Raw genomic sequence first — 16,707 nt, 5'->3', positions numbered from 1 at the left:
ATTCAAGCAAAAAATAAGGGTTTACACACATCTAATGGTGGAAACCCTAAATTTTTCACCATTACAATCATATTTAAAAAGGAAATACTAGAAAAATAAATACAACTAATTATTTTAAGGATACACTTATTATATATTTATTAAGTATATTTATAATGCTCAAATCCCAAGAAGGGTGATTATTCTAACTTTTTCATGTTTGAAATCATCAAATACAAGCTAATTAGATTGAAAAGATGAATCACAAAATCCTTAACTAATTAAACTAATTTTAAACACAATACAACTAAATAAATGATAGAAATACAAAGATTAAACTAAATCAAAACTCCCTATTCTCCACTTGTAATTCCATTGTTCTTCTCCATTATTGTTGGTGTAGGTAGCTCTCAGGTGTTGCACTAGGATTTCCTGCATAAGATAGACAATAATTTTGAATACTTTGATTCTAGCTTGAATTGAGAAAAGAGGTTGAATTAATAGATTTTCAACACAAAGGAGGTGAGAAATAAAACTCAAGTGTTGATTAATAGATAACTGATTTAGATTGATCAGTTAGCAGAGTTGATTGATTTGTTAACTCAATAGATTGGAGAGTGAACTAAATAGATTGGCTAGTGAACTCAATTGATTGATCAGTAGAGTGAATTGACTAGCTAGTTGACTGGATTGATTAGGGAGATGACTGATTAGATGGAATAGTCAGAAAAAGGTGATTGAGAGTTAAAAAGGATGATTGATGAGTTAAATGTGTTAATTGATTTGATCAATCAGTTCCGATTTTAGCATGTGTTGTAGGATTTTGAAATTGAATTTGATTCTCATTTTCAATTTGGATTTGAATTTGGACTTTCGAATGCTTAAATGCACATGAAATTAATTGAAATTCAGATTTGGTGAAATGTGAATTTAGAGGAAATGAAATTAATTGAAATGAAGTGAAATTCAAATTTGGGGATTGGAAGAATTAAGTTAATTAATTAAATACTTTAAATAAAATTATTTAATCATAGGAAATTGAATTAATTAAATAATAAAGATTATTTAACTAAGGAAAATGTCACAATTAATTAAATAATTGATATTCAATTAATAATTGAGAGGGTTAATTGATTAAATGATGAAATGATAGGAATTCAATAATTAGAAATGTTAAATGTGATGATCAGAAGAAATATTTAATTTAATCAAATAATTAAAGAATTACTTAATTAAATAGACGAATAATTAGTGTAGAATTAATGAAACATTTTTAGGTGTCTACATTTGCCCCTCTTTGACACAAAGTCGAAATGACATTGTTTCAAAGAAAACAAAAAAAAATTTGCCCCAGTATGCCTCGGTGACACTTAGGGTATAAATATGCCCCCTCATAAAAAGTGGTCGAAAAATTGTGGAATGCAGACCATTTTTTCAAAAATGTGCTAGAAAGTGATAATGTGTAGTTTGGTAAGGTTTCGATCTTGTTTGGTATGTCTACAACTGCATTGAAGTTGGAGGGGTCCACGACTGTTAGGGTGGTGAAAAACCCTAATTGTGAGCTATAAATTTAAAATTGGTATTGATTTGAGCTCATTTGCACTGACTTGCTTTGTAAGAATTCCTTAGAGATTATAGTGCTTTTGGCATCCTTGGAGCGAAATGGTGGGTCACAAAGTGAGGCTGGATTTGTCCGAGTGAGTGCGGTCATATTAGAGACCTCTCGACACTGGCGGCATGGTGAGTTTTCAAAATTTATACCCTTTTTTGTCTGTTTTTTCCGAATTTTACATCATTCTTTGATAGGTCAACTTTCATGCATTTCGCAATTGAGTGTCGAATTTTTTTGCATTTGCTTTTTATGATTCGCAATTGATTTTTAATTGCGCATTTGAAGTTCCCGATTCACACTTGTTTAAATCAATTCACATTTGAAAGTTTTGATTCACAGTTGCTTAAATCATTTCGCATTTGAAAGTTTTGATTCGCAGTTGCTTAAATCATTTTGCATTTGAAAGTTTTGATTCATAGTTGCTTAAATCATTTCACATTTGGTTTAAGTATTTCGCAATTTATGATGATAGGCATTTATTTATGCGTCTTGATAATGCGAATATGTAACTAATTCTTTTTTTCTATTTTGTAAATGTAGGAGCATTGTCCAGTATTGCTTGCTAGACAGACAAGGCCAGATGGTCTTGATAGACATCATGAGTTGGACGCAAAGGATAATGCTTTGTTGCGACAGGTTGGATTGTATCACATAGCACATTTTCTTGAGGTTATGGCCAACAGAGCCATGATTACTACTTTGATTAAGTGGTGGTATTCAAAGACATGTTCTTTTCATCTATTGACAGGGGAGGCATCCATCACACTTGATGATGTGTGGCATATCTTACACATTCTAATATTTGGTACACGAGTTACTTTTGATCGTCGTAATGGTGTATTTGCTTTTTGTGCACTGTTTGAGTGTTCAGAGGAGGATCTCCATATTCATGGTCATTATGAGATTCATTGGGATGATTTTGATTATGATGATCTCATCGTTGTTCTTGCTTGCACTGTTGCTAGATTATTGATCCCTGGTAGACGTACCCATTGTTTCCCTGTTGGATGGGGACGAGTCATGCATGATATGATTATTGATAGATGGGTGTTTTCTTGGGGTCCCTGTCTTCTTGCCACTTTATATCATTAGATGCATGGGATTGTTTATTTGCGATAGAAATCAGTTGGATGTGGCATTACTTTGCTCCAGATGTGGGCTTGGGAGCACATAGCTATATTTCATCATGTGTTACATGTTGATTTAGAGCCAGAGAAACCATATGCTTATAGGTACATTGTTGGTGTGAGACATAGGGCATCGGGTAATATCTTGTATTGGCATCATCAGATTGATAGCTTACACTATTTCTCATGGAAACCTTATCTTACTTGCCCTGGTTGGGCTGATGATGCACATCATCTTCCTTTTTATCGACAATAGAGATATCTTATTGGTCGAGATGTGGGTGGTCATAGGGTTATTTATATGCATCTTCCTAGTCGTGTACTCTAAAATTTTGGGGAGATATAGGGTATTCCAGATGTGATAGCTTATTTTGCTCGCACTACTCGAGAGGTTGGTGATTGAGGTGCTTGCGTGTAGCCTCGTGTTTCTATTTCTGAGTTTGATGCTCTTGCTCCTATTCAGTGAGGATGGCGGGTTGGTGTAGTGGGTCTGGGGACTACAAAACAGTATAGTGTGTGGTGGATACAACATAGGCCCATACCTTTGACAGATCTGACAGTTTTGATTGTTGCTCAGCAGATTAGACATGACAGGGGTCCCAGTGGGAGAGGGAGAGGTGGGGGGAGAGATGGGGGAGGGAGAGATGGAGGAGGGAGAGATGGAGGATAGATAGATCTAATAGAAATAGTTGCAGAGCAGGTAGAGAGTGGAGAGGAGGATGTGGATATCGGTGGAGAGACTGCATCTATGAGTAGTTCTGATAGGAGTGATAGTGAGGGCGATGAGTCAGCATCAGGCTCATAGAGTAGTGATCAAGATGAGGGTGGGGAAAATGGACATGATGTTGACATGCCCCAGGCTAAGGAGTTAGGAGGTGTGGAGGGAGGAGATGAGGAGGGATTGAGAGATCGGGTTAGGAATTTAGAGGACTTGGTCACAACTTTGTGGCAATGGCTAATGGAGGATAGAGATTAGTATTTGCGGGTAATGGAGGAGTTGACTATAGAGAGAGATCATATAGCCACTAAGAGAGATTGACTATAGAGGGAGAGGGATAAGGCAGTTAGGAGAGCTCAGATCACCATGGATGCATACGATCAGTTATTTGGGCTGGTGGCAGAGGCACGGAGCCAGGCAGAAAGATATTTTGTTGCTGTACAAGAGGCTATTTACTATAGGCAGGCTTATGAGAGATTCATTCTTGAGGGTAAAAGGGAGCCTAGTTTTAGTGCTTTCATGGGGAGGAGATCAAGTTAGTCTACCTCTCGACAGACTAGTAGTGGGGGAGTGATGGGTCCACCTAGGGCACCGTCAGGACAAACAGGAGCTAGGCAAGATGCACCTATTGATAGAGATATCATAGGTTGAGAGTTTTGTTATTGATGTTGTATCATAGATACGATGTACTTTGACACATTTTTATTAGATATATGATATGCATTCTTGATGAGCTATTTGATGATGAACTTCATGGTCTAATGTTTCTTGTTGTTTTTATGCTTATGCTTACTTGGTAATGCAGTGATGTTTCTTTATTTTGTGATCTATGAATCTATATATGAATACTACTGACATATGGACTAATGCAACATTATGTGAAATGATTTATATGAAAATGTGATTTGAATTTTTTGATGTGTCAAAATAGGTGTTGAAAATACTGAATTTGGAGGAATTGTTAGTTGTTAGATGGAGAATAGATTAGAAGGAATGATATGAAATGATAAATCAATCAAATCAACCTTTATTTATTCCAAAAGTAGATATTATAGAAATGATTTGATAAAATTTTGATGAGAAAGTCTCCATTGTTTTATTCTTAGTGCAATACATATTCATCATTGAGCCTTATTATTTAACAATGTAGCTTATTACACCAGGGTATGAGGAACCAAGATGTATAGATATCTCATTGCAAAGAAACAAACACATAGAAGACAAGGAATGAACCCTCCATTCAGGGAATTATGCTAGGGGTCAAGGTATGTGTGGAATCCATAAGTTGAATACTCCTGTCACAAACACCCGCTAGAGCAATTACCCTAGAACTTCATTGGTTCAAACCACAAACATCAAACAAAGAAAAAGGATCATGCCCATCACGACTCTTCTAGTCACTTTTTGGACATCCTTGAGTAGCTAAAAGCAATGATCTTCGCCAATTTAATAAAAAGAGTCAACCAAAATAGACAAAACTCAACAGTTGGATTGATTGTGTCTTTGCTTTGATATGTTTGATGTGATTTTGATAATGTTTGGTTTCAAAAGTTTTAGACCCCGTTTATGACTGACCTGTCTGGTTTAGATTATACTGATTCTGTTTAAGACAAAATGTTGATCACGTTGATAATTTGATAGTGATTCGATAGATTAGACAATTAATCAGCTTGATTGCAGACGTTTTGACAAGATAGTTGTATCCTTTGTTTAACTTTGTGCAAAGTGTTTTTTGGATATCTGCTAGGGTGTTTGATTCTTATGAGACATTTTATTGCAAGTTTTTAAAGTGATTTTTGAACGTTTTTGATTGATTTTTGATATTTGATGTTTTTGATTGATGTTTTTTAGGACTTTTTCTGATTTAAAAAAAAAATTCAGGACAACATGCATGTGGAGATAATGAATTTTGACATGAGCTATACTAATGTAGTATGCAAGATGAAGATGCAATTCCTATTCAAACAAGGATGCTTGTGAGTTTCCTTTATTTCAACATGTACTGATTGAATTGAAGGTGTGAAACATTTCAGAGATAGGAGTTCAATCCATTCTTTAAAAATTTTAGACCATCCAACCTAACACACTATGTAACCAAGATTTATGAATGGAGGTACGAAAAAATTCTCCATCAATTCTTGAAACTTTGATCTTCTTTTGCCCATGTGTGTGCATTTGGATTCATTCTGACTCTTATAACCATCAAAGACCCTTGGAATCGTATGTGGCTATCTATGTGAGTTATTTTGACTCCAAAAGCATCCTGGATAGAGCCTCACTACCAGCAAGCTTTTAGGGCTCCAAAGGTTATGCACTGTAATCTCTTAAATATTGCTCCATTTCTAGTAGGCATAGAGTTACTTGCATGTTCCCATAGTCAAGCTTTATTGCATATTTTTGCATGATATTTTGATATTGATTTTGGCATAGCATTTTTTTCTTTCCTTGACTTGTAAGTAATGAAACCTACTTGGGTATGACAATTACAATGGCACTAAAGTAGAATTTATTGATTTTTCACTAGCGACATGACCAACTAGGTATCTATAATGACTTAGAGCATTGATTAATGTGTGAGATATAGCAATTGATAGATTTTGGGTAAGAAAGGTTGAATAATGAAACCTCTACACAATCATAGATAAAGCTCAATGACAAGGCTACGTTAGGGATGAATGACTAAAGGCCTCCTAAAAACTTCATGAACAAGTATCTAGTGAAATGTGACAACCTTCGTTCCTTTCAGTGCAGATGGGTGAATAATTCATACAATCATCCTTTATTTATGGATGCAACTATATGAGAAAGCAATATTGGTATGGAGCTATATGTTGTGCAATGGTGATATGCAAGTGACTATGATGCACTCTAAAACAGAGATATGCAATGCAATGCAGTAAAGAAATATGCAAATGTAGTATGGAAATTTGAAATGATCCCACCCTTAGATGTAATATCTTTTTAGGTGCATGTTGTTAATGGGATCAAAGAGTGGATCTCCCTCCATTGTTTGCAAATGATAAGTTTTGTTTTCGATTAATTTGGTTATGACAAAAGGACCTCGCCAATTAGGCTCAAATTTTCCTTTTTTTTTGCGTTTAGCGAGGTTCCTTTGATTTTCTTTAAGAATGATGTCTCCTATTTTGAAGCAATGTGGGTTGACTCTTTTGTTGTAGATTCTTCTTGCTCTATTTTGATATCCTTGTAAATGATTTAGAGTATTTTGTCATTTCTCATCTAGGAATTCTAGTTCTTGCAAACGTGCTACTCTGTAGTCTTCTTCTGAGATAATGTTTTTCAGAGAGACCCTTAGCGATGATAATTATACCTTGATAGGAAAAATAGCTTCTGAACCATAAACCAAAGAGTATGGTGTGGTACTAGTTGCCATGCAGATACTAGTTCAATAGGCCCAGAGAGCTAGATTCAGTTGGAGATGTCAATCTCGTCCACTGTCATTGACAATTTTCTTTAGAATTTTCAAAATAGTCTTGTTTGTTGCCTCAGCTTGACCATTTCTTTGGGGATAGTAGGGTTTTGCAAAATGTTGTTGGATGTGAAATTGTTCACAAAGTTCACTCACTGCTTGATTTTTGAAGGGTCAATCATTATCAGTTACAATGCACATGGGTACTCCATATCTGCAAATAATATAATTTAAAATGAATTTAGATATTTGCTTTATTGTTGTGAAGGTCATCGGGATTGCTTCAACCCATTTTGTGAAGTATTTTGTAGGTGTGAGGATAAACTTATGTCCATTGGAGGAGGTAGGGTTTATTTTCCCTACAAGATCTAATCCCCACTGTAAAAATGGCCATGGTGATGTTATTGGTTGAAGATCTTGAGCAGGTGCATGGATCAGAATCCCATGCATTTGGCATTGCTTGCATCTTTGGACATACTTGTAAGCATCCTTTTCCATTGTAGGCCAATAATAAGGTATTTGCAACAGTGTTTTTGCTAGAGAAGGTCTAGAAGAATGTGCCCAACATATGCCATTGTGAACTTCTTTCAGGGTGATTTGCACTTCTCAACATTAAGGCATCTGAGTAAGGTGTCATCTAAACTTTTTCTATACAAAATTTCAACAATAATTAAATGTTTTGGCGATTGTCAGATGAGTACCTTCCTTTGATTTTGTGAAAGATCAGGAGGTATATATTGATCATAAAGGTATACATATATATCTCTGTACCATGAGGACTCGGGTCTTATTATCATACATACATATTTAGTGGATGGTATTTCATAAGATGGGAAAATGAGTTGTTCCATTTGAAATTCAAAGTGAGTTCCATCATTTGGCATATCCAAGAGAGAACCTACCATTGTCATTGCATCTGCTACCTTGCTTTGCACCCTTGGTATCTGTTCAAATGTTACATTGATGAAGTGTTGTTTGCATTCCTCCACCAATTGTTTGTATGGTGTTAGCTTATCATCTTTTGTATTTTAATAATCATTGACTTGATTACTAATAAGATGTGATTCTCCAAAGACATTTAGGTCCATGATATTCCATTGTAGTGTAGTGTGTAGTCCTACCATCAGGGCTTCATATTCGACAAATGTTATTGGTGCAAGGGAAGCTGATCCTAAATGATTTGGGAATTGAATCTCTTTGAGGAGTTATGAACAAAATTCTTGCTCCTTCTCCATGATTTGTGTGAGACCCTATAAAAAATTAGTTTCTAGTTTGTTTGTGCTAATATTGTAAATACTGATTCATCTAGAAAATCTACCACCATTGGATGACTGTCTTTTAGGGGTGCTTCTGCAAGTTGATCTGCTATGATTTGTCCTTTTATGACTTTTCTATTGACATATTCAATGTCAAATTCACTGAGTATCATAACCCACTTTGCAAGTCTCCTGGTTAGTCCTTCTCTATTCATCAGGTACTTGAGTGGATCAAAGTGCGCAATGAGCTGGAGTTTATGAATCAACATATAGTTTCTCAGTTTTTGTGATGCAAAAACTACTGCAAGATTTTCTCTTTCTATTGGTGTGTATTTGATTTCATATCCAATGCGTGTTCTACTGATGTAGTAGACAACTCTCTCTTTTCCTTGTTCATCATGATGTGCTAGGAGAGCACCTAAGGAGGAGTTTGTTGCAGATATATACAGGAGTAATGGTTTCCCATGCACAGGTGGAACCAAGATCGGTGTGGACAAAAGATATTCTTTTAGTGTCTCGAATGCCTCTTGGCATTGTTGTGTCCATTTGAATGTGACACCTTTCTTTAAAAGATGTTGAAATGGTTGGTACTTTTTTGCCAATTGGGCAATGAAACGCCTTATGGATTATAGTCTGCCTTGCAAACTTCTGAGTTTCTTGAGTGTAGTAGGTGATGGCATGTCTAAAATAGTTTTCACTTTCTCTAGATCTATCTCAATGTCGCGATTGGATACAATAAATCCCAAGAGTTTGTCGGATGTTACTTTGAAGACACATTTTTCTGGATTGAGTCTTACATTGTATTGCTCAAGTCTATCAAATATCTTAGCCAATATGTCTAGATGACTCTCCCTTGTGTTTGATTTTGCTAGAAAATCATCTACATAATCCTCCATGATTGTATGTATCATGTCATGGAATAAGGTGGTCATTGCCCTTTGATAAAAGGCACTTGCATTTTAAAGGTTGAACGACGTCACATTCCAACAATATGTTCCCCATGGATAAATGAATGTTGTTTTAGGTTGGTCTTCTGGTACAATTTTGATTTGATTATAACCAGAAAAACCATCCATGAGTGATAGCATTTCATTTCTAGTTGTCAAGTCCACTATCATGTTTATGTTAGGGAGTGGAAAGTCATCTTTTGGGCAAGCCTTGTTGAGATCTTTGAAGTCGGTGCAGATCCTAAAACCTCCAGTATGCTTGGATACTAGGACTAGATTTGAAATCCATTCAACATAGTCTATGGGCCTAATGAAACCCACATGTAACAATTTTGGTATCTCAATTTTGACTAACAAGGCTATGTGAGGGTGCATCTTCCTGAGCTTCTGCTTATATAGTTTTACTCCTAGAAGCAATGGAAAATGATGTAAGACCAATTCAGGATCTAATCCATGCATATCTGCATAAAACCATGCAAAATTGATTGGTCTTTGCTTAAAGAATTGGATAAATTTCTCTTTTTCTATTGGATTTAGGGACTTTACTAGGTGAATGTTACGAACTTTCTCAACATCACTGATGTTGATTTCCTTAGTTTCTTCTACCAATAATGTTGGTTGTTCTTTATCAATAGGAAAAGCATCCATTCTATTATGAGAAATGTGTTCTGCTTCATTATTATTGTCTTGATTAGGAGAGGAGCTTGCTTCTCTGAAATATGCAGTTATGTCTAGATCTATTGCAAAGTTAGCCTTGTGATCATCATAAGGGAGTCCGTCCCTTGTACCCAAGAACTCATCTATGGCTTCATCATTTTGAAACCAATCTAATTGTGGCTTTTCTTTTCGCCCCCAGTCAATCAAATATGGATGTATAAGGGGTAAGTCTTTGTTCCCTTTTGTCATAGAAGATCCTGATAACATGAATACTTGGTTATTTGGATGACCTAATATGTCCTCATCATAAATTGGTGGTGAGTTGTCTTCATTATTAGATGGGAATTCATAGTCATGAGAATTTGTGACACTTTCTATATATGTTTCACTTTGAGATTCTGTGTCACTCATCTCCTCGTGTTCTTGTAACTAAGTTTGTTGCAAATTAGTGGATCTTCTTTGTATTGTGGATACCCTTCTTAAGCCTGGTATTAGTAATTGGATTCTTTCTTCATCTGACTCAAATGGAGGACCTGGAGTTGTTTCCCTTGGAAAACGTATTGACAACAACCAAGGATTTGGCTCAGTTGTTGGTGTTAATCCTGTATCTGTTACCATATTTACTTGTGCATATGTTTCAAGTATTGTACTTCTAGATGACTCTATGCTAGTTTCTTGTAGAAGTTGCCTCATGTCTTCACAATTTGATTCCATAATAGGAGATGTTGATGACTAATTATGAGGTATGTATTATGAGGGTAACCTAGGCTTGTTCAGTATATCTAATGTACATTGCCTAGCCTCTATTATTTGTGGTACATGTTTATATCCCAGACCTTGATTCTTTGGGTTTTCATGTGGCAAAACAAGTTATGATCTTCCTTGCTTTTGTAGTCCCAATCCTATGGTGTCATCATACCCATTTTTTTGTAACATCTTGAAGTCATTGCCATATTGATGTAGAGGTGACCTGGGTATGGTCATGTCATCTTCTTCTCTATATATCCAGTGATTGACATCTTCACTTAGATATTATTCTTGTAAGTCTCCCCATCTAATGGAAGAGCATGAATCTGAGTACTTCACTATCTCTTTTCCTTTATCTTGCTTCATTGTTGTGTTCTGAGACTTCCCAAAAGACCTGGGAGAAATAGATGATTGTTTGCCATTTGAGGTACTCAAAATATTCTCCACAACCAACTTCCTTAATCTGTAAAGAAGATGTGGTTGGTGTATTTTTCTCCATTTCTCTGATTGATAATGATTCCATTTGTAAGTGAAGTGGAGCTTCTTGATTGTTTGGTACTTGATTGTTTGTGCTTTCTCATAAATAATTATAGTGTTGAAAAGGGTTTTTGGGTCACCATGGACAGTGATCTCAATGCTATTGTATGGGAACTTCACACATTGGTGAAAATTTGATGGTACTGCTTGCATGGTATGTATCCATGGGTGTCCTAATAGCATATTGTACCCCAATTCTCTATCTAGGACTTGAAAGGTGATGTTTTTTGTAACGAGTCCCACTTGTACTAGTAAAGTCACCACACCCTTAGAAGGGTGTTCCTCGTCATCATAGGCTTTGATATTGATTATCTTAGTAGAATCAATATAATGTTTGGAATATACCAAAGCTTTGATCAAATGTAGTGTGCATATGTTAATACCAACTCCATCATCTATAAGAACTCTTTGAACCTTCTTTCGATGAACCAAAGCTTCTAAGTGTAAGGGGTGATTATGCATGGGTTGGTCTATAGGTACATCCTATTCAGTGAATGCAACCTTTGAAGCTTCCAAGTTTCCAACCATGGATTGGAATGTGTTCTCATTAATATCTCTAGCAACAACTGGATCTTTTAAGGCTTTCTCCAGGACTGCCTTATGAGCCGACGAGATGCACAGTAACTCAAATAATGAAATTTGGGCTGGAGTCTACTTCAATTGATCCACCATATTGTAGTTGCTAGTTGTTGAAGGGGGATTTGAAGGTACCCCTTGTAATGTGACATTTGATCTTCTATTGATGACAACACAGTCTTTGTTTAAGGGATTTATTGTGATTGTAGCCACTATGTCATCTCCTGCACTGAGTGTGTTTATGGCATAATCAAATGCAACATTAGCATAATTGGGAGTATTGTTTTGTGGATTGGAACTAGAAACCTTTCCTTTGTCATGCTTGATAAAAGGATCCTTGAAGATGGTATGATCTATGTTTGGTGCCTTATTGGTATCCATAGTAATGTCACCTTGATCAATGAGATCTTGTATGAGGTTCTTCAGTTTGTAACAACTTGTTGTCTTGTGACCTTTATTGTGGTGGTACTCACAAAAAATCATTGTCATTCTACCAAGTGGGCTTAAATGGACCTGGTTCATATGGCCCAGCATCTAGTAAAGTTATGGCATTTCTCTGTATCATTTTTTTGAGTGTTGATTCAATAGGTTCACCAAGGGGTGTAAAACTTCTTCTGGGTATTCTTGCCCTTGGTGGTCTTGGATTGCTTGACTGCAGTGCATTGGTGTTGTTTATTTGAGTTTGATTCTTATTGGCAAAATCAGCTGGTCCTTGTAGAGATAGTGCTGGTTGAGATCTATTTACAACACAGGCATCAACAACTCCATCATTTGTGACATTCTTATTCCTAGGACAAAATTTTGGCCTTTCATTGTTTGTACTTGCGTTTGGCCCATTATATTTGTGGTGTTTCAGTATCCCTTTTTCTAATAGGCCTCTTTCAACTTTGACACCTTTTTCTGTGATATTTTTAAAATTATTTAGGCATTGCATTTGTAATAGATACTTAATTGGAGGTAAATGATTTTCATTGAAAATGTCTACTTGCTTAGCTTCAGGGATGTGACTAAGACATTTGTGGTATAAACCTCTCCATATTTACAATAATGTAGCGAAGGTTTCTCCTTCCTTTTGCTTTGTTGCACATAAATCCATCAGGTAACTGGATTATCTATATGGAATGCAAAGTTTGATATGAATAACTTAGCCAGTTCACCCCACGAAGCAATCTTAGGTGGGAGGTGTGAAAATTATTCTAATGTTGTCCCTCCAAGACTTTTAGAAAATAGCCTCATTAAGTATGTATCATCATGAGCTACCTCAATACATGTCGTGAAGAATTTTCTGACATGATCTCGAGGATCACTTGTCCCTCTATATTTGTCAAACCTTGGAGTTTCAAAATGCGTGGGAAAAGGTGGCATGTATAATTTTTTGTCAAAAGGATATGGACGAAGGTCCTCCATTGTATAGCTCTTTTTATCATTGACTGTTTGCATATTGGTCATCTGTTTCTGAATATTCTCTATTTGTTGAGTCAAAATATTTATTTGTGTCAATGGTGTATTGACTTGATGAGTGTTTCCCACAAAAGGGATAGTACTGGAGTATCTTTGAGCTTGTTGAAATGTAGACTGACCATGTAGTTGTGTACCATAAGTCCCACTAGGCGGTGTAAAGTATGCAAATTGTGCATTGACATTCACCTGAGATGAGCTCGTTATTCTTTGATTCACATTCTGGCCACTATAGGTGGATCCACCTAAAACTGAAGGTTGAGTTATACTTGTCGAAGCAGGGTTTTGAGCTATTATAGCTTACATTGTTACACTGGGCATTGTTTGAGATATAACATTAGTACTTGTTGATGAAATTGTTGACAATGTTGAAGTTGTAGTCACTTGAGTATTTTTAGATACACCTTGGGTTGATGTAGCAAGTGTTGATTTAGTCTATGTAATAGTAGGTACTTGAGGAACATTTTGTTTCAATGTAATACTTGGTGGCAATATAGCCAAAATGTCCACCCCTAGAGGTAATTTCACCCCATTTTTGGACTAATAGTACGAGATATCTGTCTCTATCATTATTGATGAGAGCGTTGAGAATCATAAGTGTTGCAGGATCATATTGGGCTACTTCCAATTATTATTTTGTCAGATTATGTTGTATTTCATCAATGGAAGGCATCTTGTTTGTGTTTGTTGATAAGGTTGTGGGTCTCTGACCTGGTATTTGTTTATTTGTGGACAAGTTCATATTCCATGTTGGTTAAACCAAAGGGTCGTTGTTAGCTTCCATCTGATGTTTCACCTTTTGAGCATGTATTAATGGCATGAATGTTATTCCAACGTGATGTTGACTCTTTAAGACTCTCTAAAATGCAAATGTGAGACTCAACTAAATGTAGTTAGGTATGCTTTTAAGACTTTCTAAAGACTAAAATGCAGACAATGCAGTCTATGAGTGAAGACTTGTTATCAAGGATTTCAGAATTCAAACACAAGATCTTCAGCATATTGTCGAAATGCTTCAAATTCTGCCTCTTCTTTGATTTGATTTTTGAGGTCTATGTCAATTTGTACCGACTTCTGATCTTCCTCATCTATGACATCTTGGACTATGTTGAATTGGTCTTGATCAACTATTAATTCCTCATCAAGTATGTTTAACCCATTAATTATTTATAATTAAACGTTGTTTGACCCAAGATTGGGTTGCTCAAATGGGAATTTGTCATTTCCTTTTAGACCCATATGCTAAAGATTACAATGCAGACTATATGGAACCTAGGAATGATTGATACTTTGCTTTCAGGACTCTATCGAGAATTTAGAAACTCTTCTCTGGTCTTTTCAACCAATTGTCTAATGGCTTCCTTTTTAGCTGCCTTTTTTATCTTTTTCCTCATTTTTCATCAAGACAGACAAATTTCTGGATCTCATTATCTATGACGATTTCAACTATATCATATTGAGCACGATCAAGTTTTAGTTTCCAAGCAAGGTTGTCCAAACTATCAATTATTGCTAATTGGTCATTGTTTGGTCCAAGATTGGGTTGCTCAAATGGAAATTCACCGTCTCCTTTTAGACCCATGTATTGAGGTATGTTTATTAGACTCTAATGCAATACTAAATTCTATATGAGTGGATGCAACTTGGTTGAAGACTAATCTTTTTGTGATGTGAGGACTTGTGCAAAGAAATTGTGTAGTATGATGACACTAAAGGACTTATGCATGAACTAGATGTCTAGGACTTAAGATCACTTGAGAATACCATGTTTTCCATCTTTGAATTTTACAAAAAATTTGGTTTGATGTTGACATTGATGTTGACACTTACTTTTTTGAGGGACTTGATCTTGTTGATATTTTTTATTAAACCTAGTTGAGATTCCACTTTGTTTTTGGTATTTTCTAAAATGTTTTAATTTGGTGAAATTTAGCAAAGGACAAAATAGACACATCAAAAGGAATAGTAACATAAAAAGAATACTTGTTTAAATAACTTTTTAAAATTCTCATGAATGTTGGAGTCTTTTTCAAAACCCCATTTTGTTTTCGTTGTATTTGGGCAATTTGATAGCATATCAAGCAAACTCTCCTAAGGTCAAAAGGTCACAAGTATTACCACAACCCACATCTTGATACTCCATTAGCTCAAACACCTCTCTCACACCCTAGGGTGTGCTTGTGTTTTTTTCTTTTTTCTGAAAATTAGACCAAAGAAGATTGCTCCTCAATTGACCCATTATCCTAGGAGATATATGGTGAGTGTCTTGGGAGCAGATTCTTCCCCACCCTTGCACTATGATAATACAAGTGTTTGGTTACTGACTCAGATGGGCTTCTAATTTCTAAGGTGTTTAGAAAGGGTTCTGTTCGAGTGGTCACAATCAACAGCATTTTGCACTCCATTGAGGGAGGCCTCCCAATCTATAGAGGTTACACTCTACAGATTTTAACGTACCATATAGGCACTGGGGGAGACATAACGTCATTATGATAACATGTAACACTTATCGCATATGATTTTCATTACATACACATTTATTTACAGTGGCTTGGATTACTTGTCTTTAGTCATTTCCACTTAGGTCATTCCCCTCTCACTGGCCTTAATGGCACCCTAAGGGCAACTCGGGAGGGCAGGCCTTCTAAAGGATGTAAGTAAAAAATTTTACTGAAAGCATAAAAGAAGAGAGTTTGGTTTTTTGATCACCCATTGAAGGGGAGAGAATAATACCTATCCCTTCAAAGACACAAAAAACAAAGTTTTTTTTATCCTTCCATTGCAATGATTCTCTATTGTAAGTGGAGATGTTGCTCCACATACGCATGGTGTTCATTTTTAACCTTCATAGAAATTGTGAAAAAGAAAATAGGTTGTTTGTGGTTTATTTTATTTGCACCAAACTGAAGTGTTTCTAAGCTACCCCTGTAGAGAAAATAACGTTAGTAGGCACATGGTGGGCTATCCAGCCTAATTTTTTCAGTTACAAAGCTCTCTATTTTCACAAACAAAGAGAAATCCTAATAAAAATAAGAACTAAATAAAGACAGAATTTGAAAAAACTAAACTTACAAATGAAAACTAACTATTGAGCAAATGTGAATTGATATCAGATCAATTGCAAATTGATATACCATCAAATGCAAAATACTATTGTAGCAATTGCAATGTGATGACTGATCAATTGCGAATTGATATAAGATCAATTGCTCATCAGTTATTTTTTTTATTTTTTTTATTTTTTTGAATTTTTAAGAAACAACATAAAAAGAAAGAAGATAGAGAAGTTATTCAGCAATTATGTTATCCCACACCACCTGAGCCATCACATCGATGTCATCATATAATTTGTACTTGGCTAAGAAGCGGTGGATATTTCTATGATACTGGGCAATCTCCTCTTTTTCCTCAATCTCACGAAGCTCCCTTTCTACCTTTAGGGGTCTTTGATATGTTCTTTGTTCTCTCCTATGTTGTTTTGCCCTTCTTGCACCTGAAATTCTGAATGTTAACTTTCCTATCATTAGATTAGATACATTTTATACACAGAAAATGAAATCTCCAAAATTTAATGATTTTTCTAGTTTGGGTGTGCAAGATTACACAATAAAGAAATGACAAAAGACTTTTTTAATTTTGCAACCCCTTAAGGAAATTGTGAGATGT

Source organism: Cryptomeria japonica, chromosome 11 (assembly GCF_030272615.1).
Source record: "Cryptomeria japonica chromosome 11, Sugi_1.0, whole genome shotgun sequence".
NCBI classification, from domain to species: domain Eukaryota; kingdom Viridiplantae; phylum Streptophyta; class Pinopsida; order Cupressales; family Cupressaceae; genus Cryptomeria; species Cryptomeria japonica.
The sequence above is the reverse complement of the archived record's forward strand: the minus strand, read 5'-3'. Positions refer to the sequence as shown.